We start from the raw sequence: 25,370 nt of genomic DNA, 5'->3' as shown, positions 1-25,370 counted from the left end.
TACGGTGGGATTCGAGATGGTCAGTGATCTGTTTGTTGACTTGGCTTTCGAAGACCTTAGATAGGCAGGGCAGGATGGATATAGGTCTGTAACAGTTTGGGTCCAGGGTGTCTCCCCCTTTGAAGAGGGGGATGACCGCGGCAGCTTTCCAATCCTTGGGGATCTCAGATGATACGAAGGAGAGGTTGAACAGGCTGGTATTAGGGGGTGTGACAATGGCGGCGGACAGTTTCAGAAATAGAGGGTCCAGATTGTCAAGCCCAGCTGATTTGTATGGGTCCAGGGTCCAGCTCTTTCAGAACATCTGCTATCTGGATTTGGGTAAAGGAGAAGCTGGGGAGGCTTGGGCGAGTAGCAGCGGGGGGCGGAGCTGTTGGCCAAGGTTGGAGTAGCCAGGAGGAAGGCATGGCCAGCCGTTGAGAAATGCTTGTTGAAGTCTTCAATTATCACGGATTTATCGGTGGTGACCGTGTTACCTAGCCTCAGTGCAGTGGGCAGCTGGGAGGAGGTGCTCTTGTTCTCCATGGACTTTACAGTGTCCCAGAACTTTTTGGAGTTAGAGCTACAGGATGCAAATTTCTGCTTGAAAAAGCTGGCCTTTGCTTTCCTGACTGACTGCGTGTATTGGTTCCTGACTTCCCTGAACAGTTGCATATCGCGGGGACTATTCGATGCTATTGCAGTTCGCCACAGGATGTTTTTGTGCTGGTAGAGGGCAGTCAGGTCTGGAGTGAACCAAGGGCTATATCTGTTCTTAGTTCTGCATTTTTTGAACGGAGCATGCTTGTCTAAGATGGTGAGGAAGTTACTTTTAAAGAATGACCAGGCATCCTCAACTGACGGGATGAGGTCAATATCCTTCCAGGATACCCGGGCCAGGTTGATTAGAAAGGCCTGCTCGCAGAAGTGTTTTAGGGAGCGTTTGACAGTGATGAGGGGTGGTCGTTTGACCGCGGACCCGTAGCGGATACAGGCAATGAGGCAGTGATCTCTGAGATCCTGATTGAAGACAGCAGAGGTGTATTTGGAGGGCAAGTTGGTCAGGATAATGTCTATTAGGGTGCCCATGTTTACGGATTTAGGGTTGTACCTGGTGGGTTCCTTGATGATTTGTGTGAGATTGAGGGCATCTAGCTTAGATTGTAGGACTGCCGGGGTGTTAAGCATATCCCAGTTTAGGTCACCTAACAGAACAAACTCTGAAGCTAGATGGGGGGCGATCAATTCACAGATGGTGTCCAGGGCACAGCTGGGAGCTGAGGGGGGTCGGTAGCAGGCGGCAACAGTGAGAGACTTATTTCTGGAGAGATTAATTTTTAAAATTAGAAGTTCGAACTGTTTGGGCATAGACCTGGAAAGTATGACAGAACTTTGCAGGCTATCTCTGCAGTAGATTGCAACTCCTCCCCCTTTGGCAGTTCTATCTTGACGGAAAGTGTTATAGTTGGGTATGGAAATCTCCGAATTTTTGGTGGCCTTCCTAAGCCAGGATTCAGACACGGCAAGGACATCAGGGTTGGCAGAGTGTGCTAAAGCAGTGAGTAAAACAAATTTAGGGAGGAGGCTTCTGATGTTGACATGCATGAAACCAAGGCTTTTTCGATCACAGAAGTCAACAAATGAGGGTGCCTGGGGACATGCAGGGCCTGGGTTTACCTCCACATCACCCGAGGAACAGAGGAGTAGTAGGATGAGGGTGCGGCTAAAGGCTATCAAAACTGGTCGCCTAGAGCGTTGGGGACAAGGAATAAAAGGAGCAGATTTATGGGCGTGGTAGAATATATTCAGGGCATAATGTGCAGACAGGGGTATGGTGGGGTGCGGGTACAGCGGAGGTAAGCCCAGGCACTGGGTGATGATAAGAGAGGTTGTATCTCTGGACATGCTGGTTATAATGGGTGAGGTCACCGCAAGTGTGGGAGGTGGGACAAAGGAGGTATCAGAGGTATTAGGAGTGGAACTACGGGCTCCATTGTGAACTGAAACAATGATAACTAACCCGAACAACAGTATACAAGGCATATTGATATTTGAGAGAGACATATAGTAAGGCATAAAGTAATCGCAGGTCTTGATTGGGAGAGCTAGCTAAAACAACAGGTGAGACAACAGCAGCTAGTCAGCTAACACAACAACAGCAGGTAAAATGGCGATGACTAGGCAGAGAGGGTCGGATTAACTACACACAGAGCCTGAGTTCGCGGCTGGGGCCGACAGATAAACACAAATAAACAGAATGGAGTACCGTGATTAATGGACAGTCCAGCAGGCATCAGCTATGTAGCCAAGTGATCATAGTGTCCAGGGGGGAGCAGTGGATGGAACAGGGAAGCCGTCACCACGCTAGCACGCGGCGTTTAAAGTTAGTAGTCCGGGGTGGTCTGCTCAGACGGAGGCCGGTTGAGGGCACAGCGGATGGAGTATTCGTCGGCAGACCAGACGTGGTGGTGCGGCGGGGCGCCGTGTCGACAGAGAATCCAAGCCAGATGGCGAAAGAGGTATTGTAGAATTTTGTTGGCTAACTGGTGCTAGCTTCGTGGCAGTGGCGTTAGCCACTATAGCCAATCGGTAGCAGTGGTGATCCGGTGCCAAGGCCCAGAGTTAACAGCAAGGATCCGGTGGAGTATTGGGCTCTAGTCGTGTATGAGTGGGGTTCGGGTAAACAGCTGAGTAGGCCGGGGGTGGGCCTCAGGGATAGCTTCGGTACTGGGTGCCACGGAGGGTGCAAGCTAGCTGTGAACTAGCTAGCTGCAAGCTGTGAGCTAGCTAGCTGCAAGCTAGCTGTGAGGATCAGAAGTAGTGGCTCAGGGATAACGGCAGGAATCCGGCGTTGTTGTGGAGAGACAGTTCGATGCTGGTAGATTGGCGAGTAATATCCAGGCTAAGAACAGGGCTGATGTCTGTGCAGAAGGTAAAAGCCGCTAGCAGTGGCTAAGAATGACTAAATAGCTTGTAGCTGATTAGCTGGTTAGCTACTGGAGGTTCTTGAATGTGTTCCAAAGTTAAAAATAATAGCGATTCCGTATCACATTGGGTGAGGCAGGTTACCGGAAGGTATAATCGAATTAAAAATCGAAAAGAGATAGAAAAAAGATAGATTTAAAAAAAATATATATACAAAAAATACGAAAAATACAAAAGTACACGGGAGGACGAACAAAAACACGCCTACACTGCTACGCCATCTTGGATCTTTGAAGGATTTTATGTAATCTACCACAAGACATCTAGTGGCCCTTTTGGGTTCTTCAGATTATCACAGGTGTCTGTAATTATCTCTTGCCCACCGCGTGGCTTTATCAAATGTAGCATACAGTGCCTTCAGAAAGGATTTTGCCTGTGCTTAGCTCCATTCTTTTATTTTTTTATCCTGAAAAACTCAACTCAAAACTCAACGAGTTAACGATTACAAGCATACCCATAACACCACCACTATGCTTGAAAATATGGAGAGAGGTACTCAGTAAAGTGTTGTATTGGATTTGCCCCAAACAGAACACTTGCTATTCAGGACAAAAAGTAAATTGCTTTGCCACATTGTTTTGCTGTATTACTTTAGTGCCATGTTGCAAACAGGATGCATGTTTTGGAATATTTGCATTAGGTACAGGCTTCGTTATTTTCACTCTGTCAATTAAATTAGTATTGTGGAGTAACTGCAATGTTGTTATAACATGACATATAGAATGGTTTTAAGATGGTCATACCATGGATCATTTAGCTAATTGATTTTGAATTTCAGGACCCCTTTAGGTATCCATGACACTCTAATGCACTTGTTCTCTTGCTCAGTTGTGCACCGGGGCCTCCCACTCCTCTTTCTATTCTCCCACTCCTCTTTGTATGTAGGCCAGTGACAACAATTTTCAATGTTAACCCATTTTAAATTCAGGCTGTAACACAACAAAATGTAGAAAATCAGGGGTTGTGAATACTTTCTGAAGGCACAGTATAAATGACCAAAGTTACGGTAGATTGCTTTAACAAACTTACTGAAGATTCTGGTAACTTTGGTAAATTACCAGTTGCTTTTCAAACCTAACTACTGTATGACTGTTGGAAAAGTACGACTCATTATTTTTCATTATATCCGCCTGTAGTATGTTATTCTTAATAGAGTGTTTTGCTTCAAAATAGATTGAATGACAGTTCGACAAGCCGTGAAAAGCCTCAAGTCAAGAGAGGTGTAGATGTTACACATACAGTATTTCTGTAATGACATGCATGCAATTCTACTGTAGCCAAGAGCCACCAGTACTCTGAGAACGGAACATTTGCCAATGATCACAACGCTACCCACACCACAACATACACCACAACACTACCCAATCACATATTTAATATACACCTTGGGTGTCCATCCATGGATGGCCTCAAGAGCACAGAACCTTGCTGATTGTAAAGTTCTGTGTATGCCTTACAAATGCCTTCAACAGTTAAAGCTGCAGAGAGAAGTAGATAAACTGATGAGAAAAAATTGGACCAAAGAAGACAGACAAAACGTTCCAATAAGAAACCAAAACATTCAAACCACAGCAGCCTTGTACAAAGTGCAAGTTGGGGACCAAGCGTTTCTGAAGGAGGTTGAGGTCGAAGCTGAAAATGTACATTGATCACCTCCACAGGCGGATCTTGTCCATATGCCACAGTGGGGCTCTAATGTATAAACTACTCTTACCCAGTATGCCCATGACACACAAAGGGAAACATGACTCGGGCCTTCGCTGATGAAACTCAATTTTCAACATTGACAGTGAGCCAGCTCAATCTAGGAGTCCGTTTTGTCTTTAATGTGAGTGGCTGAGCACAGAAGACGTGGAGTGTTGCAGCTGTGCTATTGACAAATTGTGTCCCATTTGGTTCCTTGTTTGCTTATCAGAGCTCTAACGACAGATATGTGATGCTTCATGTGATAATCATTGTCTCGCAACTGAAGTCAAGAGTCTAGTCCGGATGGAAATCTAGGAGACAGTTGCACTCAATGGAGCTCACATGATCTGCTATGAATGTCTACTCCTTCACAATCTTACCTCCTATGCCAAGTGATCTTCATTGTTTTCAAAGGAAAATAACACATAAAACCAGATGTCAGATTGGAGCTCCGTTAATTCCATTCTAAAACAATACCTTCTTGTTTCATTTTGGAGTATTTTGAAATCGCTATACTGTTGTCCAAAAAAATACAAATAGAGTCAATGACGTACACAAAACAGCAAATGTTTCCTAGCAGCATTAAGTCAAATAAGGACGTAGCCATTCAAAGGATGCATTCATCGGTATAAGACCATATAATGTATGAATAATGCCCAGACCACCTCCGCAGAAGCATATGCAGGACAGTACAGTGATTCTATTAATCAGGTTTGAATACCCGAATCAATTTTACCCTACCGCACATTCAATTGTGATTTGGTTTAAATTACACGGTAGGTGTTAAAGCTTTTTTCTCTCCTGCAGTGAAATGTAACTGAAGCCAATTAAACACAGCGGACTACATTACTAGTCAAATTTGTCCATGCTATCAGGGATCCTTAGGACATCCCTACCCCATTGAAGTTGAAATGTAAAATGGTTAAGTTAAGGGTTAAGGTTAGAGGTAGGTGAGGGTTGGGGATAGGGTAAGGGTAGGGAGGTTAAGGTTAGGGTTAGGGTAGAACTAGTGAAATTATGCTCAAGGGTGTGAATAGGAATTCAGCCATTTACCTCTGAATAACAAACCTGTCTTTTATCTATTCCAGAGAAATCAAATGTAACCAAAAATTGTAATGGGAAGCCATCCACAAGATAAGCTCATTGACACACAGCTGAATGTGTCTGAGTGAAGATTGTAGTCACACTCACAGTCACACACAGTCTCTGCACTTTTGGAGATAGCCCTTCTCTGTGTGCCAAAAGAGTCTTTCACTCTCTAAATGTTTTGGAGACATAGGTGACATTGGGGCATCCAGCAGCCACTGAGCTCTAAAATTACCGGCGAGGGGCGAATTAAGAACGGAAAGGCAAGGACGAAGGACAATGCCAGTGGGAGTTTGAGTTGGATTTATGCGACTGATCTCCTCTTTCGTTTCCTCAGCCCTGTCTGCTGGTCCAGGAGTTTGGCTCACATTTCCAACCTCTCTCCAAGCAATTATTTTCAAATGAACTGTAGCTTGGTAACATGGCAACTATTCACCAAATATGTATTGCGTCTATGAATAACGTTAAGGATGTAAAGTATGACCTTGTAAGTTAGAGGAGTACATATCTAAAAGTTACACTTTGTCATTGAGATTTATGTCGATAGTTGGGGGAGAAAGACAGCTCAGGTACATCTTTTTCATTTTCCCATCTTATGTAAGTCGCTGCACAAGTGGAAGGCCACCTCTCTCTTTCTGACACACACACACACACACACACACACACAAAACTGCACTCACACACACACACGCACGCACACACACACACACACACACTCCTAGCCTTTCTCATGACAGTAAAGTCATGTCAATACAGTTGCCCTTTGATGATATACTGCTGGGCAACAGATCAATCCCATACTTCCCTAAACACTCACAAAACCCCTGGAAGAGCAGAAAACATGTTTTCCCAGGACTCTAAGATAGATAATGAACTAAGTACACACCGTAGCAAACAGCAGGGTAAGGAAGCTAACCTGGCACACTGGCGTGAAAGGCAGCGTTTCTCAGCCAGTCGAAATCATGAATCAGCTGGCATCATTTTTATGGATATATACAAAGAAATGTCGACTGAAAAAAGGTCCGTTTGCAGTCTTTCCAGGTACAGTTTGAAGTGATTGTGTTAGCTGTGTTGTTGGCTAGCTCCTACTCTGAATCACAGTGTCCTGCCGAGTGAGCACATTTTCTATGCCAGGCGAAATCACGCCTCATTAGCTCATCGCTAAGGATGTATCCAATTAAATGTCACTAGAAAACAGCTCAAACAAATGCAAATGCTGCTACTGTTGTTATTCTGGCTGCACTGTTTGACGTGACTGTAAATTAGCCGTAGTTGGCTAGCTAGCAAGCAAGGGTTAAGAACGTTGCCAGTCAGTATGGCAATAGAACATTTAGAACGAATGTCTGGGTCACGTTTGTAGATACAGAACAATAAGACTGAATGACTGGGTGGCGTCTCTGGCAACCGAACCGATAGAACGAAGGACCAGCCGGCTTGGGTAGCAACCCTAGATTTATGTCTGGACGAAATATTGTGGAAGGATGAAATAATATGAATGCATTTATCAAAATACCGTTTTTAATGAAATATGTCAATCATTATTTGAATATGTTGGTAACCCGTTGTAAAAAAGTGATAATGACATCGAGGCAAGTGTTTGGAGGATATATTGGCATGTTTGCCAAAAACAGCCGTGCCAACATATCCTCCAAACACCGGCTTCTCAGGCATTATCACTTAAGTAGACAACTGTTACACTCGTTGATAGAAGGAGACCAAGGCGCAGCGGAGTAAGCGTACATCTTTCTTTATTAAGATGAACACCAGCAAAACAACAAAAGAATAAACGAACGTAACGTTCTGCAGGCTACCTAGTAATTGTGTAAAATCAAGATCCCACAAACTAGGGTGGAAAACAGGCTGCCTAAGTATGATTCCCAATCAGAGACAATGATAGACAGCTGCCTCTGATTGGGAACCATACCCGGGCAACAAAGAAATAGAAAACTAGAATGCCCACCCAAATCACACCCTGACCTAATCAAATAGAGAAATAAAAAGTCTCTCTAAAGTCAGGGCGTGACAGTACCCCCCCCCCCCAAAGGTGCAAACTCTGGCCGCAAAACCTGACTCTATGAGGGAGGGTCCGGGTGGGCATCTAGCCTCGGTGGCGGCTCCGGTTCGGGGCGTAGACCCCGCTCCGCTTGCTGATCCCTCTGCTTCCGTGGAACCGGACCGTGGATCGTCGCCGCAGGACCAGACTGTAGATCATCGCCTGGGACTCCGGACCGTCGCCGGAGGTTCCGGACTGCAGACCGACGCCAGAGACTCCGGACTGCAGACCATCGCTGGAGACTCCGGACTGGGGACTGTTGCCGGAAGCTCTGGACTGGGGACTGTCGCCGGAAGCTCTAGACTGGGGACTGTCGCCGGAAGCTCTGGACTGGGGACTGTCACCGGTAGCTCTGAACTGGGAACTGTTGCCGGAAGCTCTGGACTGTGGAGGCGCACTGGAGGCCTGATGCGTGGGACCGGTACAGGTAGCACCGGGCTGATGATACGCACCTCAGGGCGAGTGCGGGGAGGAGAAACAGGACGTACTGGACTGTGGAGGCGCACTGGAGACACAGTACGTATGGCCGGCGCAGGATATACTGGGCCGTGGACGCGCACTGGAGGTCTGGAGCGTAGAGCTGGCACAACGCGTCCTGGCTGGATGCTCATTTTAGCCCGGCAAGTGCGGGGCGCTGGCACACGACGAACTGGGCTGTGAAGGCGCACTGGAGACACAGTGCGTAGAGCCGGCGCAGGATATCCTGGACCGAGGAGGCGTACTGGAGACCAGGAGCGCTGAGCCGGCACAACCCGTCCTGGCTGGGTGCTCACTTTCGCATGGCATGTGCGAGGAGCTGGCACAGAACGTCCCGAGCTGTGGATGCACACTGGAGACACATTGCGTATCTCCGCAAAACATGGTGCCTGACTGGTGCCACGCTCCTCACGGCGACTGTCTTGCTCCAGACACCAAACCATCCACTCTACCTCATCACTCCCCTCAACCATCTCACAATACTCCTCGCTCAGTCTATCCCAATACTCCTCTTCGCTCTCAAACTCGCCCCTCGGCTTCGCCGACCAACCCGTGTTCCCCCCCCCAAAAAATTGGGGGCTGCCTCTCGGGCTTCCTTCGTGGTTGTGAACTTCGGAGTCGCCGTTGGTCCTCCTTCGCTGCCTCCGCCTGCAGGGTCTTGTCCCCTGCCATAACCTCCTCCCATGTCCACGATGTCCTCAACTAATTTTTCTCCCGGGCCCAGGATCCCTGCTCTTCCTGGCCACGCTGCTTGGTCCGTTCGTGGTGGGATCTTCTGTTACGCTCGTTGATAGAAGGAGACCAAGGCGCAGCGTTGTAAGTACATCTTTCTTTATTAAGATGAACACCAGCAAAACAACAAAAGAATAAACTAACGTAACGTTCTGCAGGCTACCTAATAACTGTGCAAAAACAAGATCCCACAAACTAGGGTGGAAAACAGGCTGCCTAAGTATGATTCTCAATCAGAGACAACGATAGACAGCTGCCTCTGATTGGGAACCATACCCGGCCAACAAAGAAATAGAAAACTAGAATGCCCACCCAAATCACACCCTGACCTAACCAAATAGAGAAATAAAAAGGCTCTCTAAGGTCAGGGCGTGACAACAACAGGGCTGGGGTCAATTCCATTTCAATTCCAGTCAATTCAGAAAGTAAATCAAACTCCAAATCTAATTCCATATGTTCCTTCTTGAAAAACATGAAATATAATTTCTGTGTTCCTGAATTGACTGGAATTTAAATGGATTTGACCCAACCCTGGTAGACAAACCTGTCCATGCCAACACACATTAAACAAACACATACATATTGACTCACTGAACTACCTAAAAACAAAGGCCCAATCCCCCCAAAAAAGGAAAAGTGTGTTTCCACACCGTATTTTACGGTATCCAATACTGTTACTGTTATTGATTTACACTACCAATAATGCTACTGTAGTCATTTTACGGTAACATACTCCTACTGCAAAGCCTTATTTGCATATTTCCCAAAATGCCTTGCCTTTGGAATTAATTGTTGAGTTACCACTCATTATTGTATTTGTTAGCAGCAGAGACATGGTTGTTGCATTCATCCATGTTCAGTCTTGTGGCCTTCACCAAGTAAGATCCTAAGTGAATATGTTCTCATTAAAATGTAATTATTTAACGCATAAGGCCTCATTAATGTTTTACACTGTACCCAAACCAGCCACGCCTGTGCACCATCATGCGCAAATTGATTTTGTCCCCCCACACCAAACGCAATCACGACACACAGGTTGAAATATCAAAACAAACTCTGAATCAATTATATTAATTTAGGGACAGGTCGAAAAGCATTGAAAATGTATGTCAATTTAGCTAGGTAGCTAGCAGTTACTAGCTAAGTTGTCCTATTTAGCTAGTTTGCTGCTGCTAGCTAATTTGTCCTGGGATATAAACGTTGAGTTGTTATTTTACCTAAAATGGACAAGGTCCTCTACTCCGACTACTAATCCACACATAAAACGGTCAACCGAATCGTTTTTAGTTATCTCTCCTCCTTCCAGGCCTTTTCATCTTTGGACTTTATATGGAGAATGGCATCTAACTTTCATAGTTACCATGACGACCGACCAAATTCTTCTTTCAATCACCCAAGTGGGTTTAACCAATGAGGAGATAGCACGTGGGTATCTGCTTCTATAAACCAATGAGAAGATGGGAGAGGCAGGACTTGCACCACGTTCAGTGTCACAAATAGAACTGACTTCTATTTTAGCGCTTGGCAACGCAGACGCTCGTTGGCGCATGCGAGCAGTGTGGTTGCAATAAGTGAATAACGTGTGTTTAAATTTATTTTGCAACGCTCGCGCAGGCGAAGCGAGAGGTGTGGTCCGCATGTTACAATCCACATAAAGCATGCAAGCAGGGATGCAAAATGTCATTACATTTCACAAAATACCCCCAAATCCTGGTCGAAGGATTCAGAGCATGCTGGGAAATATGATAATGATTACCGTAGTTTTACAGTAACTTACAGGTAACTGGCTGACATTAAGTTACTGTAAACAAAACAGTTTTATGGTAACAATGCCGGTAATCCGGTAATCCATTGACGGTACCATTACTGGTACTGTAATCTATTGTATGGGGTGGGGAGGGAAGGGGGAGAGTGGTTGGAACTCAGGCTAAGTGATGTTGCAATTCACCTTTTTTTCCATAGGGGTCCTGTGTTTTACATGAAGCTCCTATTATGTGTGTGTTTGGTTTACCTTTATCAATGGAAAGTGATTTATTTTTATGATGTACCTTTCTGATTGTAGACCTTTTATATAATATAAAACTGCACGCCATAAGCAAAGCAATGCATGTAAAATAGCAATAATATGTTACTGTTGATTATACCGTTTTTTTCCAGTGTGGGCAATACCACGATAATGGAAATACACTAAGACTCAGATGTTTCACTTTAAAATATATGACGAACAACAAAAAAATAATGTCAGAGTTTAACAAACCATACAACTCTATGCACAAAGACTACTTTAAAACATGTACACAGAACATTTCACAAAAACACATTTACTGGAAGAACTCTGCAGATGCGAAGTTTAGTAACAGAATTAAGGTAGAATCTCCTTCTGTGCCTCCCGATTGGCGCAGTGGTCTAAGGCACTGCATCGCAGTGCTAGAAGTGTCACTATAGATCTGAGTTTGAGCATGGGCTGGTTGCAGCTGGCCGCAACCAGGAGATCCATGAGTCGGCGCACAATTGGCCCAGCATCGTCTGGGTTAGGGGAGGGTTTGGCCGGCCAGGATGTCCTTGACCCATCGCACTCTAGCGACTCCTGTGGCGGGCCGGGCACATGCATGCTGACACGGTCGCCAGTTGGACAGTGTTTTCTTCTACACATTGGTGCGGCTGGCTTCCGGATTAAGCGAGCAGTGTGTCAAGAAGCAGTGCAGCTTGGCAAGGTTATATTTCGGTGGATGCATGGCTCTCGACCTTCGCCTCTCCCGAGTCTGTATGGGAGTTGCAGAGATGGGTCAAGAGTCTAACTACCAATTGGATATCATGAAATTGGGGTGAAAAAGGGGTACAGAAAACATATAGAGACTACCGGTCAAAAGTTTTAGAACACCTACTCATTCAAGGGTTTTTCTTTATTTTGATTATTTTCTACATGGTAGAATAATAGTGAAGACATCAAAACTATGAAGTAACACATATGGAATCATATAGTAACCCAAAAACTTTTAAACAAATCAAATAGCCACCCTTTGCCTTGATGACAGCTTTGTACACTCTTGGCATTTTACTTTTACTTATGATGCTTAGGTATATTTGAGCAATTACATTTACTTTTGAAACTTAAGTATATTTAAAGTAAATCTAATGTATACTAATAGTTTGGGAATTTATCAAATTAAGTTTAATCTAAACTATTTTTTTTATGGATATAATACAGTATTTGTGTTTGTGAAACATTAAAAGTGAAGTATATTATACATGAAAATAACTAAAGTTGGAAATACTAAAAAAGCTGATACAAATAGCCGATGCAAATAAATAGCTGATGCAATTAGCCTCATTTTCTTAAGTAGAACTAGCTAAATATTTTTTCTAGTGCTCCCCTCTCCTCTGGTTATCCTATTCGTTCTCCTACTCTTCTCCTTTCCACTTCAGACAGTGACAGACTCCTTGTCCGTTAGTGTGAGGTACAAGGGCAGAACAGGGGATCGTGGCGTGTGAAAGCCCTTCTCTTACTCACAATGGTGAGGCATTGATTTCTCTGCGTGCCTTTGTCCACAGTGTAGTGGATGTCTGAGCAGGTTGTAACACAACACACCCACTGACTGCAATGAGAGGCCCTTGAGACGAGTTCACACCAAAGTCAGTCTCAAGGTTAACCTGCGTGTCTATGGTTGCATTGACAAAGCTATGAGTCATAAAGATGCCAATTATCTCAGTATCTTTTTAGTGACTCCTTGGCTGTGGAGTTTCACTGTCTTTGTTTCAGAAGGGCTCTCCACATGGAAAATACATTATCGTATTGTCCGAAGCCAGCTCTCACTTTCAAATATATCAATTCCAGTAATTTTGTAGTAAACTTAAGAATTCATTTTAACGTTACAGGTTGCTTGACTATTTTCTTTCATAATATGCTTACCTAACCGTGATGACTTGAATGTCACTGAAAGAGCAAATAAAATATGCAAAAGTTTACACAGATGTATATGATTGTCAAGACCCATCAAGAAGTCATGCTTCACTTGGCTTCATGTAAAAATGTTTTTTAAAAAGACGATCCATCCCCATGCAACTGATATATAATAAAGAACAAAAAGGGAAAGTTGAAAACAACATTAGGAAACAATGGTACTTTCTTGATAATGAAAACAAAGCTGTGAAAACCATTGCATTTAAGTTATAGTTAAGCTACGTCTCTAACAGTGAAATGGAACTAGATAATAATGAAATATCCAAACGTTTTTCTTCTCTATTTGTATATCTCTCAATGCACTCAATAAATGTTGTGGACGGTTGATCTGCTAGGGCTATCAGAGAGTCAGGTGCAGTTATTGCCTCACAAAATCTCTGAAAAAAAATGGCCTTTGTGGCATTGCGTATCACTACAATTCTGTGACACATTGTAATGGAAACTGTAATTTATACTGTAATTTTAGGTATTACCAACAGTAAAAATCTCTGAAACCTTTTACTACAGCATACTGTAAATGATGGTACATTGTGGGGAAATTGCTGTAATTGAAAAGGTACTGTAATTCCACCCCACAGAATACAGTACCGTACCGTATCTTTAGTGCGCCAACAACCTTTTGACCACTAGTGGATGGATGGTATTGTTGTTTCTGGCTCATTAACCTATTTTGAGGTGTGCCTTGTTATATTTTTTTGCACCCGTGAGTGAGATTGCTGTACCAATTTAATTCCTACGTGGTTATTAATTTAAAATATATAAGGGACAGATTGAAGTGGCAGCAAGTCTTAAACCGTTGAAGTGGCCCAAGCCTTAAACGGTTGAGTATTTCGCCATGTCCTTTTGGTCTGTTTTGCCCTGTAGTCGCTGCCAGTTTGTAACCTTTTGTTAAGGCCTCTAGAGTTGCAAGTGATATAAAACACCAACTATTCATTAATATGCTATAATGTGTAAACACTTTACCTAGCAGCCAACCTACTTGCACCAATCCCTTGTAATTACCTTAAAATCAAGTGAAATACAACCCCTCCACTCAATGAATTTGATGAATTCATCCATTAATTCATTAAATCTAATTACGGTAGCATTTCTACTTTTTTACAGTATAATACAGTACATTTTACGGTATTGTATTGTGTGTCATTACACAGTACTTGCTTTGATACCGTATTTATATTACAGTAGGTGTACTGTAATATGAAATATTGCATTTTACTTGCCATGAGCTGCCTGTAAATTCCTGTCGAATTCATGGCAACCCCTTTACAGTGTAAGCCTACACTGTAAATTATACGGTAATTTGAGATATTATCACGAGTAAAAAACCTCTGAAATGTTTTACTGCAGCATACTGTAAATTATGCTGCATTGTTGAGCTGCCTGTGAATTGCTGTCAAATTCATGGTAACCCCTTTACAGTGTACTGCATGTTTGTCATGCAATGAATTAGTCATACCTCAGTTCAAGTAGTATCTAATTACTTTTAAATATGTGATGCACTTGATTGAGCATGCCTGGTACAATTGAACCAATTAAAAGTGAGAAAAAAAAGTGCCACCTCTGCCCATCTGTCACTCCAGACAGGCCCATTCAAATCCCATAAATATCAAATACTACTTGAACCCAAGTCTGGAAATGCAATGGTACCCCTAACACAACATCATTCAATCAAAGCAGGAGTTTTCAGTGTTTGGGAAAAACAGCATTTCAGAGATACAATTAAAGATGTTGGTATCTTTTACAGTGTGGTTGACTTTCCGTTCAGACTGAAATTCATTGAGGGGAGAGGTTGGTATTTCACAGTATTTTATTGTAATTACAACAACATAAAAGATACCTCAGCACAATAGGAATATTTGCCCAGAGTCTTAGATGTCTAGTAGTAGGACTATATATGGGTTCTGCCCGTGGTGTTGAACCCCGCAAGACCCCAACACAAGGGACACCGGAAATGTGGCATATAAAATTGACATGGTGGTGGCCACAGATGTTGGGCATAATATACAGTAAGATACCTCCCACGTCAAAACAGATAGATAGCAATGGTCTGGAAGATCCCTTTGCCGGGTGCAACACGTAGGGGTATTTAAACATTTAGGGAGGCAAAATCAATTATTAGCGCCCAGAGTTGACGTAACTAGAAGTACCGACCTAGTTGTCAAGTTAATGCTCCACCAATTCTTCCATTCAGAGATATCACACCTTGAAATTCTTAACTAGAAACATAGCAAATTCCGGAAAAAAAGCATTGCAGATGCGGACTGGTACACTGAGGGCTATTTGTACTGCATGAACACACTGACAAGAAAGCCCTGCCTCTCGGATAATTGTGGTTGACGTGCCCAAAATACAGAAAACAGTTACTGAGGTGAGCTGCTGCACGTCTTGTGCGGTGTGTATGTGTGTGTGTGAGTTGCTCGGTAGACTCTTCTCGGAGTGATTCTCCGCGGCTGTTCTCTGTCAAGGTGTTGTGTTGCGGACAGCTGTTAGGAGGCAAAGGTTGAATTACAATCTCCCGCGAGCCGCCGAGCACGCACGCCGTGCGGTCACCCCCTCCTACGCGAGCACTCATTATTCTCGGGCTTGACAACTGACGAGGTCTTCTTACAGAGTCACTAATTGATAAGTCAAGAATCTTGTCTTGCGATATTCACGCACAATAGGGAGCGCGTGGACAGAAAGCAATCACTGATAGGGTAAATAAGACACAGGCTCTCTAAGAGCAGACAGTGAAGACGCAACATATCCAATGAAAGACACATCACTGCACTTCCTTGCTGTAGACTAGGAAATATGTTCCTGAATATGAAATGTTCAAAAATATAGAAAGTAGGGATATTCAGGTGTTATATGACCCCTATTTCTAACACACTGCCACACACAACCGGCATTCATTTGCGGCCATCCAATTTTAGAATTCTAGCCTAACTGACCTTGTAGTCTAGAATGCACAAACTAGATTGATAATGTATTATCAAAGAATAGAAATTAGCTCATTAACTCTTCAATGGCCTAACCACAGATCATTGCAAATAGATAGACCGGCAAGCCCACCTCCTCGTCATCCTTCAGCGGTGGCTTCTGTCTCTGATTCGGCTGCGGCTCCTTCGTGGCTGTCATTGTAAACTCCTTGTAATAGAACTTGGAGTCAACTCGCTGAGAATCCTAAAGATGCGCTGCAGTCAGATCCCACTGCCCCGTGGATTATTCAAAACGGCGATCGTGGTGTCCTAGTACTGCCTGGTAAGTTTAGGCGCCGGTTTATCAATTGCAGAATCTTAATTAAGCAGGAGGCATGCAGCAATGTGGTCCGTCACGAATGAATTCTGCGAAGTCTTAGAACGTCTGACAAGAACCCTTCTAATGCTGGTTGTCTCTCCTTATTATGTGAAATAGAGAGGGCAAAAATATTCAGTCGTCAGAATAATAATAATAAATACACAGAAACATATCAAGTAGACCGGCTGCCTATAGCCCTCTATCTTTCTGCAAGCGACAAACTAGGGGATCTTGACTACTCGCTCCTTGTCTGTCTGTGTGATCCATGGTGATGGTGTGGTTGGGGAACTGGGAGGGGGAGGAGGGGAAGGGGCATCGGAGTGGTCTGATGCGTTCCCACGGCAAAATGGGTGGGGGTGTGATTACGTGTTTGACATAATATACACTTAATGAAGACCCAACAGAGCTCAAATGGGCATGTTATTTCCACATCTTTTAGTTATACTATTTCAGAATATAGCCATTACAAGTCCTACTAGTTTGCCCATTATGCGTGAAGGCTACAGTTGATGGTAGTAGTGGTAGGCTGCAGTGTAATGTCGGCCTATAGCTTTTGGTTGGTTAATATGTATCAGTTTGAATCATAAATCATGTTCAGCAACTGAGCTTTGTGCGTGCTGTCCATGGTGCTGAAGACCTGAACCGTGACCCGCATTTATCTCCATTGAGTGCAAACGCGCTGTCAGGCACAACGAACACATCCTGCTTTTACGATACCACCCCGTCAAAAAAGGAATGATCACTGACGTAATCTGAGTTCATTTATTTTTGGTCGAATATGTTTTATGGGAAGCGGCTCTTGGTTAGTGTGGCGCTTAAACTTGTTGTTCGTTTTCTTGTCCATTTTTTTTTGATTGGCCTGTGCATTTGTACAATCGTCTATGCCAATCTGAAGACACCTACATCAAACTCATTGTAGCGTTTGAGAGAAACCTTTTTGACAAGGTTATAGGCTGGTTGGGAAATTACAAGAAGCCCCACACAATTAAAACCTTTGTCAACATGAGCCAGCCACCTCTGAAATAAAGAATAGATAGTGTTTAATCACTTAAATCAGTGCCTCCATACTCTATCTACCGCGCTCGAGCCAGGCTTAGATCAAGAAGCTTTATACCTGCAATTGACGTTGCAAAAAAATATATACAGTGCACTGCAACGTTATTCAGACGCTTGGATTTCTTCACATTTTATTGTGTTACAAAGTGGGATTAAAATGGATTTCATTATCATTTTTTGAAAACAATCTACACAAAATACTCTGTAATAAAGAGTAATACAAATGTAATAACTAAAATATAGTCTTGCATAAGTATTCAGCTCCCTGAGTCAGTACATGTTAGAAACACCTTTGGCATTGATTAGGCTGTGAGTCTTCTTGGGTGAGTCTCTAAGAGCTTTGTACACCTGAATAGTGAAATATTTTCCCATTATTCTTTTCAAAGTTCTTCAAGCTCTGTCAAGATGTTGGGGATCATGGCTATACAGCAATTTTCTAAAATTCCCATAGATGTTCAAGCAGATTTAAGTCAAAACTGTAACTTGGCAACTCAGGAACATTCACTGTCTTCTTGGTAAGCATCTCCAGTTTAGATTTGGGCTTTTGTTGTAGGTCATTGTCTTGCTTATTAAAGGTGAATTCCTCTCCCAGTCGGTGGTGTAAAGCAGACTGAAGCAGGTTTTCCACTAGGATTTTGCCAGTATTTAGCTCCATCCCGTTTATTTTTATCCTGAAAAACTCCCCAGTATTTGCTGATGACAAGCATACCCATACCATGATGCAGCCACCACCATGCATGAAAATAAGGAGGCAGATGTGTTGTGTTGGATTTGCCCCAAACATAAGGCTTTGCATTAAGGTCACAAAGTGTATTCCTTAACAATTGTTTTGCAGTGTTACTTTAGTGCTTTGTTGCATACAAGATGCATGTTTTGGAATATTTTTAGTCTGTATATTTGTATTCTTCTTTTAACTCTGTCACTTAGGTCATTATTGTGAGTCACTACAATGTTATTGATCCATCCTCAGTTTTCTCCTGTCACAGCAATTGAACTCTGTAGCTGTTTTAAAATCACCAATGTCCTCATGGTAACATCACTGAGCAGTTTAATTCCTGTCCTGCAGCTCAGTTTAGAAGGACAACTGTATATTCGATGTGTCTGGGTGGGTTAATACATCATCCACAGCATAATTATTAACTTGACCATGATTGACCTCTACGGGATCCCCCCCCCCCCCCCCCCCTCCCTCCCTTCAGGACGATTGTGCTACTGTAGGCTAATGTGATTAGCATGAGGTTGTAAGTAACAAACAAAATTCCCAGGACGTAGACATATCGGATATGGGCAGAGAGCTAAAATTCTTGTTAATCTAATTGCACTGTCCAATTTACAGTAGATATTACTGTGAAAGAATACCATGCTATTGTTTGAGGAGAGTGCACAATTATGAACTTTCAAATGGTATCAAGAATATGCATATCCTTGCTTCACGTCCTGAGCTACAGGCAGTTAGATTTGGGTATGTCATTTTTGGTGAAAATTGAAAAAAAGGGTTGGATCCTTAAGAGTTTTTAAAGAGATATTCAGTGTTTGATGTGTTATTGTTACCGATCTACCAATCGTTGCCCTTCTTTATGAGTCTTTTGAAAAGCTCCTTTGAACTTCTTTGAAGTTGAATATGTACTTGAAATTCAATACTTGACTGACGGACCTTACAGATGTTGTATGTATGGAGGACAGAAGAAGGGTTAGTTATTAAAAAACCATGTCAACCCCTATTATTTCACACAGAGGGAGTCCATGTAATTTATTATGTGATTTGTTAAGACTAATTGTACTACTGAACTAATTTAGGCTTGCATAAACAAAGGGTCTGAATGCTTTTGCAACAAAAATATTTTATTTATGATTCATTTTATTTTATTTTGTGTACATTGTTGACAAAAAAATACAATTAAATCCATTGTAATCCCAGCTTGTAACACACTAAAATGTGAAGAAATCCAAAGGGTCTTGTAACGAGTGCGCTGAGGGTCGGGAAGCAAGTTCAGGGAGTGAGTGTTTTAATAAAATAAAAAAACAATGAACACGAAACACGAAGCACACCGACATGAAAACAGAGTCAATAACACCGAGGAAAGAACCAAGGGGAGTGTTAGATATAGGGAAGATAATCAAGGAGGTGATGGAGTCCAGGTGAGTGTCATGGTGGTGCAGCTGCGCGAGACGATGGTGACAGGTGTGCGCAATAATCAGCAGCCTGATGACCTAGAGGCCGGAGAGGGAGTATACGTGACAGGTCTGAATACTTTTGCAAGGCTTATACTGTACTTTTCTTTTATTCCAGCTCTCTGACAATATGAGTGGGAAAACAGTCAGAGCATAATGGAAATATGTGGAAGAAATTTCCGAATGATCAGACTTGGGTTCAAATACATGTGTATTTGAGGATCTACTATTTCAAATACTTTTTCGAGGGTATTTGAGTACTTTCAAAACAAGTACTTTTTGTGTATTTCGTTATTTGTAAAAAACAAAAACAAATAGTCAGTTGCAGTGTGTTCAAACACCTTTTCAAATACTATGCTATACAACAAATACCTGGGTTAAATGCATGAGAGTATATTTGAGTCAGTGTATTTGAGTATTTTCCAATATTTTCTAAGTGTCTGTCACGCCCTGACCTTAGAGATCCTTTTTATGTCTCTATTTTGGTTTGGTCAGGGCGTGAGTTGGGGTGGGCATTCTATGTTGTGCGTTCTATGTTTTCTGTTTTGTATGAGTACCTGACAGAACTGTTGCGTTTTGTTCCACTTTTGTTTTGTTTCAGTGTTCAGGTGATAATAAACATCATGAACACGTACCACGCTGCGCTTTGGTCTACTCCTTCTTCCTCAGACGAACATCGTTACAGAACTACCCACCACCAAAGGACCAAGCAGCGTGGTGTAATGGACTCCTGGACATGGGAGGAAATCCTGGACGGCAAGGGACCCTGGGCACAGACGGGAGAGTATCGCCGTCCAAAAGAGGAGCTGGAGGCAGCTAAGGCGGAGCGGCGACGCTACGAGGAGTTGGCTCGAGGACCTGAGCCAACTCCTCGTGTTTGCCGTGGGGAGAGATTGACCGGGCAGGCACCGTGTTATGCGGTGACACGCAAGGTGTCCCCAGTGCGCACTCATAGCCCGGTGCGCTACATCGCAGCTCCTCGCATCGGCCGGGCTAGAGTGGGCATCGAGCCAGGAGGGATGGTGCCGGCTCAGCGCATCTGGCCTCCAGTGCGTCTCCTCGGCCCGGGTTATCCTGCACCAGCCCTACGCACGGTGTCCCCGGTTCGCCAGCACAGCCCAATGCGGCCTGTTCCAGCTCCCCGCACTTGCCGGGCTACAGGGGGTATCCAGCCAGGACGAGATGTGCTAGCTCTGCGCTCGAGACCGCCAGTGCGCCTCCACGGCCCAGTGTATCCGGTGCCTCAGCCAAGGAAGAGGCCTCCTGCATGTCTCCCCAGCCTGGTGAGTCCTGGGCCTGTGCTAAGCCCTAACCCTCCTGCATGTCTCCCCAGCCTGGTGAGTCCTGTGCCTTCTCCCAGAGCCAGGCCTCCTGTGTGTCTCTCCACTCCAGTGATGATCCATGGCACGAAGCCTCCAGTGATGATCCATGGCACGAAGCCTCCAGTGATGATCCATGGCACGAAGCCTCCAGTGATGATCCATGGCAAGAAGCCTCCAGTGATGATCCATGGTAAGAAGCCTCCAGCGATGATCCATGGCACGAAGCCTCCAGCGATGATCCATGGCAAGAAGCCTCAAGTGGTGATCCAGGGCACGAAACCTCCAGTGGTGATCCATGGCACGAAGCCTCCAGTGATGATCCATGGCAAGAAGCCTCCAGGGGTGAGACATGGCACGAAGCCTCCAGAGACGGCCTCCAGCCCGGAGCCTCCAGAGACGGCCTCCTGTCCGGAGCTGCCAGAGTCTGCCTCCTGTCCGGAGCTGCCAGAGTCTGCCTCCTGTCCGGAGCTGCCAGAGTCTGCCTCCTGTCCGGAGCTGCCAGAGTCTCCCTCCTGTCCGGAGCTGCCAGAGTCTCCCTCCTGTCCGGAGCTGCCAGAGTCTCCCTCCTGTCCGGAGCTGCCAGAGTCTCCCTCCTGTCCGGAGCTGCCAGAGTCTCCCTCCTGTCCGGAGCTGCCAGAGTCTCCCTCCTGTCCGGAGCTGCCAGAGTCTCCCTCCTGTCCGGAGCTGCCAGAGTCGCCCTCCAGTCCGGAGCTGCCAGAGTCGCCCTCCAGTCCGGAGCTGCCAGAGTCGCCCTCCAGTCCGGAGCTGCCAGAGTCGCCCTCCAGTCCGGAGCTGCCAGAGTCTGCCTCCTGTCCGGAGCTGCCAGAGTCTGCCTCCTGTCCGGAGCTGCCAGAGTCTCCCTCCTGTCCGGAGCTGCCAGAGTCTCCCTCCTGTCCGGAGCTGCCAGAGTCTCCCTCCTGTCCGGAGCTGCCAGAGTCTCCCTCCTGTCCGGAGCTGCCAGAGTCTCCCTCCTGTCCGGAGCTGCCAGAGTCTCCCTCCAGTCCGGAGCTGCCAGAGTCGCCCTCCAGTCCGGAGCTGCCAGAGTCGCCCTCCTGTCCGGAGCTGCCAGAGTCGCCCTCCTGTCCGGAGCTGCCAGAGTCGCCCTCCTGTCCGGAGCTGCCTGAGTCGCCCTCCTGTCCGGAGCTGCCTGAGTCGCCCTCCTGTCCGGGGCCCGCTGCGAGGGTCTTTTCTACATTGTAGAATAATATTGAAGACAAATAACACATAGTAACCAAAGAAGTGTTCAACAAATCAAAGTATATTTGAGATTCTTCAAAGTAGCCACCCTTTGCCTTGATGACAGCTTTGCACTGCTGCTATAAACAATGTCTCATTTGAACATATGTTAGCTATCAGGGATTTTATAATCCCTACCTGGTCTCAGTTATAATGTAGCCTAATTCGTCAATACCTGTTTTTTGAAGGTGTATTGTCAAGCCCTATTTTCAACCTTATGCATAGTGTTTTATGAATTCTTGTTAAGGTCTGGATGAGGTAAAGTTAGAGGTACAATAGTCTTGAATACTCTACTTACCAGAACCATAATTCCTCCAACAACAAATGTAGTTTTTGAACATGGCCATAAAATGAGCAGAGTTAATGACCTGAATAACCGGGAAATTACAATGACAAGATACTGTAATGGATGCTGTCATGTGATAAATGAGACATGCCATTCCATCAATTGCTGTGATAGATATGACATGTAATACACATAGTATCATCATGTAAGCCTAGGCCCATTGTATGCTTTATCCCACAGTCCAAGTGTCACCAATTCATAAATCTCTTGATGTGTGGTATCAGAGTCGTGCCATGTCATTTCAGCAAGCCATGACACCCATCATCTCAGATTCTTCTGAAAATGTTTTTCTAGTTACAAACAGGTAAATTTGGCATTCCTGAATTTTTTGTTGTTGCTGAAATAACATTTTATCTTGGATACATTAATTGAACCCAAATTGGCCATTTTAATTTATAGGATTCAGATAATATAAATTAAACATAGTACCTACTGTAACATCCGATTTGGACCAAACTTATTCCTACCAATGAGTAAGACATGAGGAATAACACCTCCCACACTCCATGCCAATCCCACCCCCAAAACACAGTATATAGTATCAGTTCTCTGTGTTTGACAAGTCGTATGAATCTGTGGCTTGGAGTATTGCTTCTCCATACTTTGTAATGTATTCCCTGTGAATATGGTCATGATTTTTTTCCCTTGTTGAGAGAAATTATTAATTCAAGACGCTTGCATTATTTACCATAGAGTAATGTGAAAGTCAATAGTGGTGTGTGGGTAAAATCACTGGGGAAGCCAAGGTAGGAAAAAAATCCACATAATTGAATTGTTTGCTTTATAACCTGTTAGTTCATATGCCTTGAATAAATTCAATCACACCTTTGTTTCATCACAAAACCGGAGAGCTACCTCCGGTGAAGTCCTCAAAGCATATTGCATGTAACAAACAGTTGCATGCCCTACAGCACGGTCAAGCAAGTTACTGTTTCCGACTTTTCCGGACTACTAAACAACTATTGATTTAGAACCACGGAGAGCACCATTTCAACTTCAACATTTCAACATCATCAAATCACCTATGCTTAGTTTAATACAGTGGCAAATAAACAATACTAAAAAACAATTTAGGCCAATCAACTTAAACTAAATATGATGTGTCTGTCCATGGTTCTGATTTGTGTGTGTGTGTTCGTGCAAGTAGAAAAAACATGTTGGCTCACCCTACAGGTAGAGAAACGGCAATGCCATCCTCCTCTCTTTCATGTTGACGAAACGGACTATGACTCTGTCATACAGTACACACTTTTATTTTTTGTTGTCCTAGGCTACCTGGCTAAAATGCCTTCTCACTAACCTAACTTCCTTTTTATGGGGAACGTTAGCTCGTTGACATTAGCCTTCTACATCTAGCTACATGTTGAACTTCCATCCTCTCAGTCCAGGGGCACAATGTATGAATTTCTGGTTGGATCAGAATCGCCATCATAATCATTGGCCAGTACGGAGAATGAAGTAAAACCACAAGTCCAAATCCTTATCTCCATCCATGGCTAATTTAGGAAAGGGATCATTTTAGCTAGCTAGCCACAGGAGGACAACGCCACCGCGAGATGCAACAATTGAAGTTGTTTCTGTGAATGAGGTATTTTTCTCGATGTGATGTGAGTGAAGCCAAATCCAAAATGTCTTCCCTTGACACTTTTCTTTTTTGTTGCGCCAGGACCATTCACCGTTGAGCTCACTCAGTTTAGCTCAACGCTGTTTGGCTATTACTGGTGAAAGTACCAGGTTTTGACCACTGTTCCTGCTATACCGTCACACTCTTTTATCCATTTTGCTGGTCTCTTGTGTTTATTAAATATATCACGACATTTTCTTTGGAACTTTGGGTAGAAAACCAAAAGATTTGGGTCAGTATGAAAATAAATTGTGGTCATCTTCACAATTCAAGCCAGTCCTACAGGAAAGCAAATCAGTTTGTCCTTCTTTAACTCTTAATCTGTGTACAGGAAACAGTGGCTTTATGTGTTGTTTTTTCCCTTCAAAAAAGGTATGGATTAGTTACTGTTAGACCATTCCTGGTGAACAAGCAAACCATTAGGCTACAGCCATTCTAATAGTCGTCAATGGTAAAAGTCCCAAACACACACTTTAGTCTTTTGCAATTGTAATGATATTGGGTTGGGTTTAATGGTAAATGTCACTCATCACAACACATACAGAGCTGTGTCATAATAAGACAGCCATGCAATTAATTATTTTATTTGGGTTGTCACAACGTTTTAGTACCTAGCCCATTTCTCCATCAAAGTTTTGGGCTTGTAGGAAAAGTCTTCATATAGGAATTACATTCATGTGGTATTAGAGAGTGCCCACTTGTTGCACTATTCATGGAGAGTTGGGTTGAAGTATTAGGTTGCTAAGAGAAGGACAAACTGATTTACTTTCTTTTCTTGACTGTCTTGAATTGTGAGGATGACCACACAATGTATTTCATAATGAGCCGAATCTATTGGTTTTCCACCCAAAGTTGCAAAGGAAGTGTTGCAATCTATTTAATAAACACAAGAGAACAGCTAAATGGATAAGAGAGTGTGGCGAAATCTAGCAGCATCTAGTGGTCAAAACCTGGTACTTCCACACTAACTTATGATAAATAATGCAAGCAACTTCCATTTCTCTGAACAGGGGAAACACAGGGAATACATTGCAGAGTATGGAGAAGCAATACTCCAAGCCGCATAAACATATGTAGCAGACCAAGAGAGTTATTTACCGTCTATTTACCACCACAAACCAATGCTGGCACTAAGATCGCACTCAACAAGCTGTATAAGGCCATAAGCAAACAAGAAAATGCTCATCCAGAAGCTAGTGGCTGGGGACTTTAATGCATGCAAACTTAAATCCGTTTTATCTCATTTCTACCAGCATGTCACATGCAACCAGAGGAAAAAAACCTCTAGACCTCCTTCACTCCACACACAGAGACGTATACAAAGCTCTGCCTCGCCCTCCATTTGGCAAAGCTGACCATAATTCTATCCTGATTCC

The sequence above is a fragment of the Salvelinus namaycush genome, chromosome 13, assembly GCF_016432855.1.
Source record: "Salvelinus namaycush isolate Seneca chromosome 13, SaNama_1.0, whole genome shotgun sequence".
NCBI lineage: Eukaryota > Metazoa > Chordata > Actinopteri > Salmoniformes > Salmonidae > Salvelinus > Salvelinus namaycush.
The sequence above is the reverse complement of the archived record's forward strand: the minus strand, read 5'-3'. Positions refer to the sequence as shown.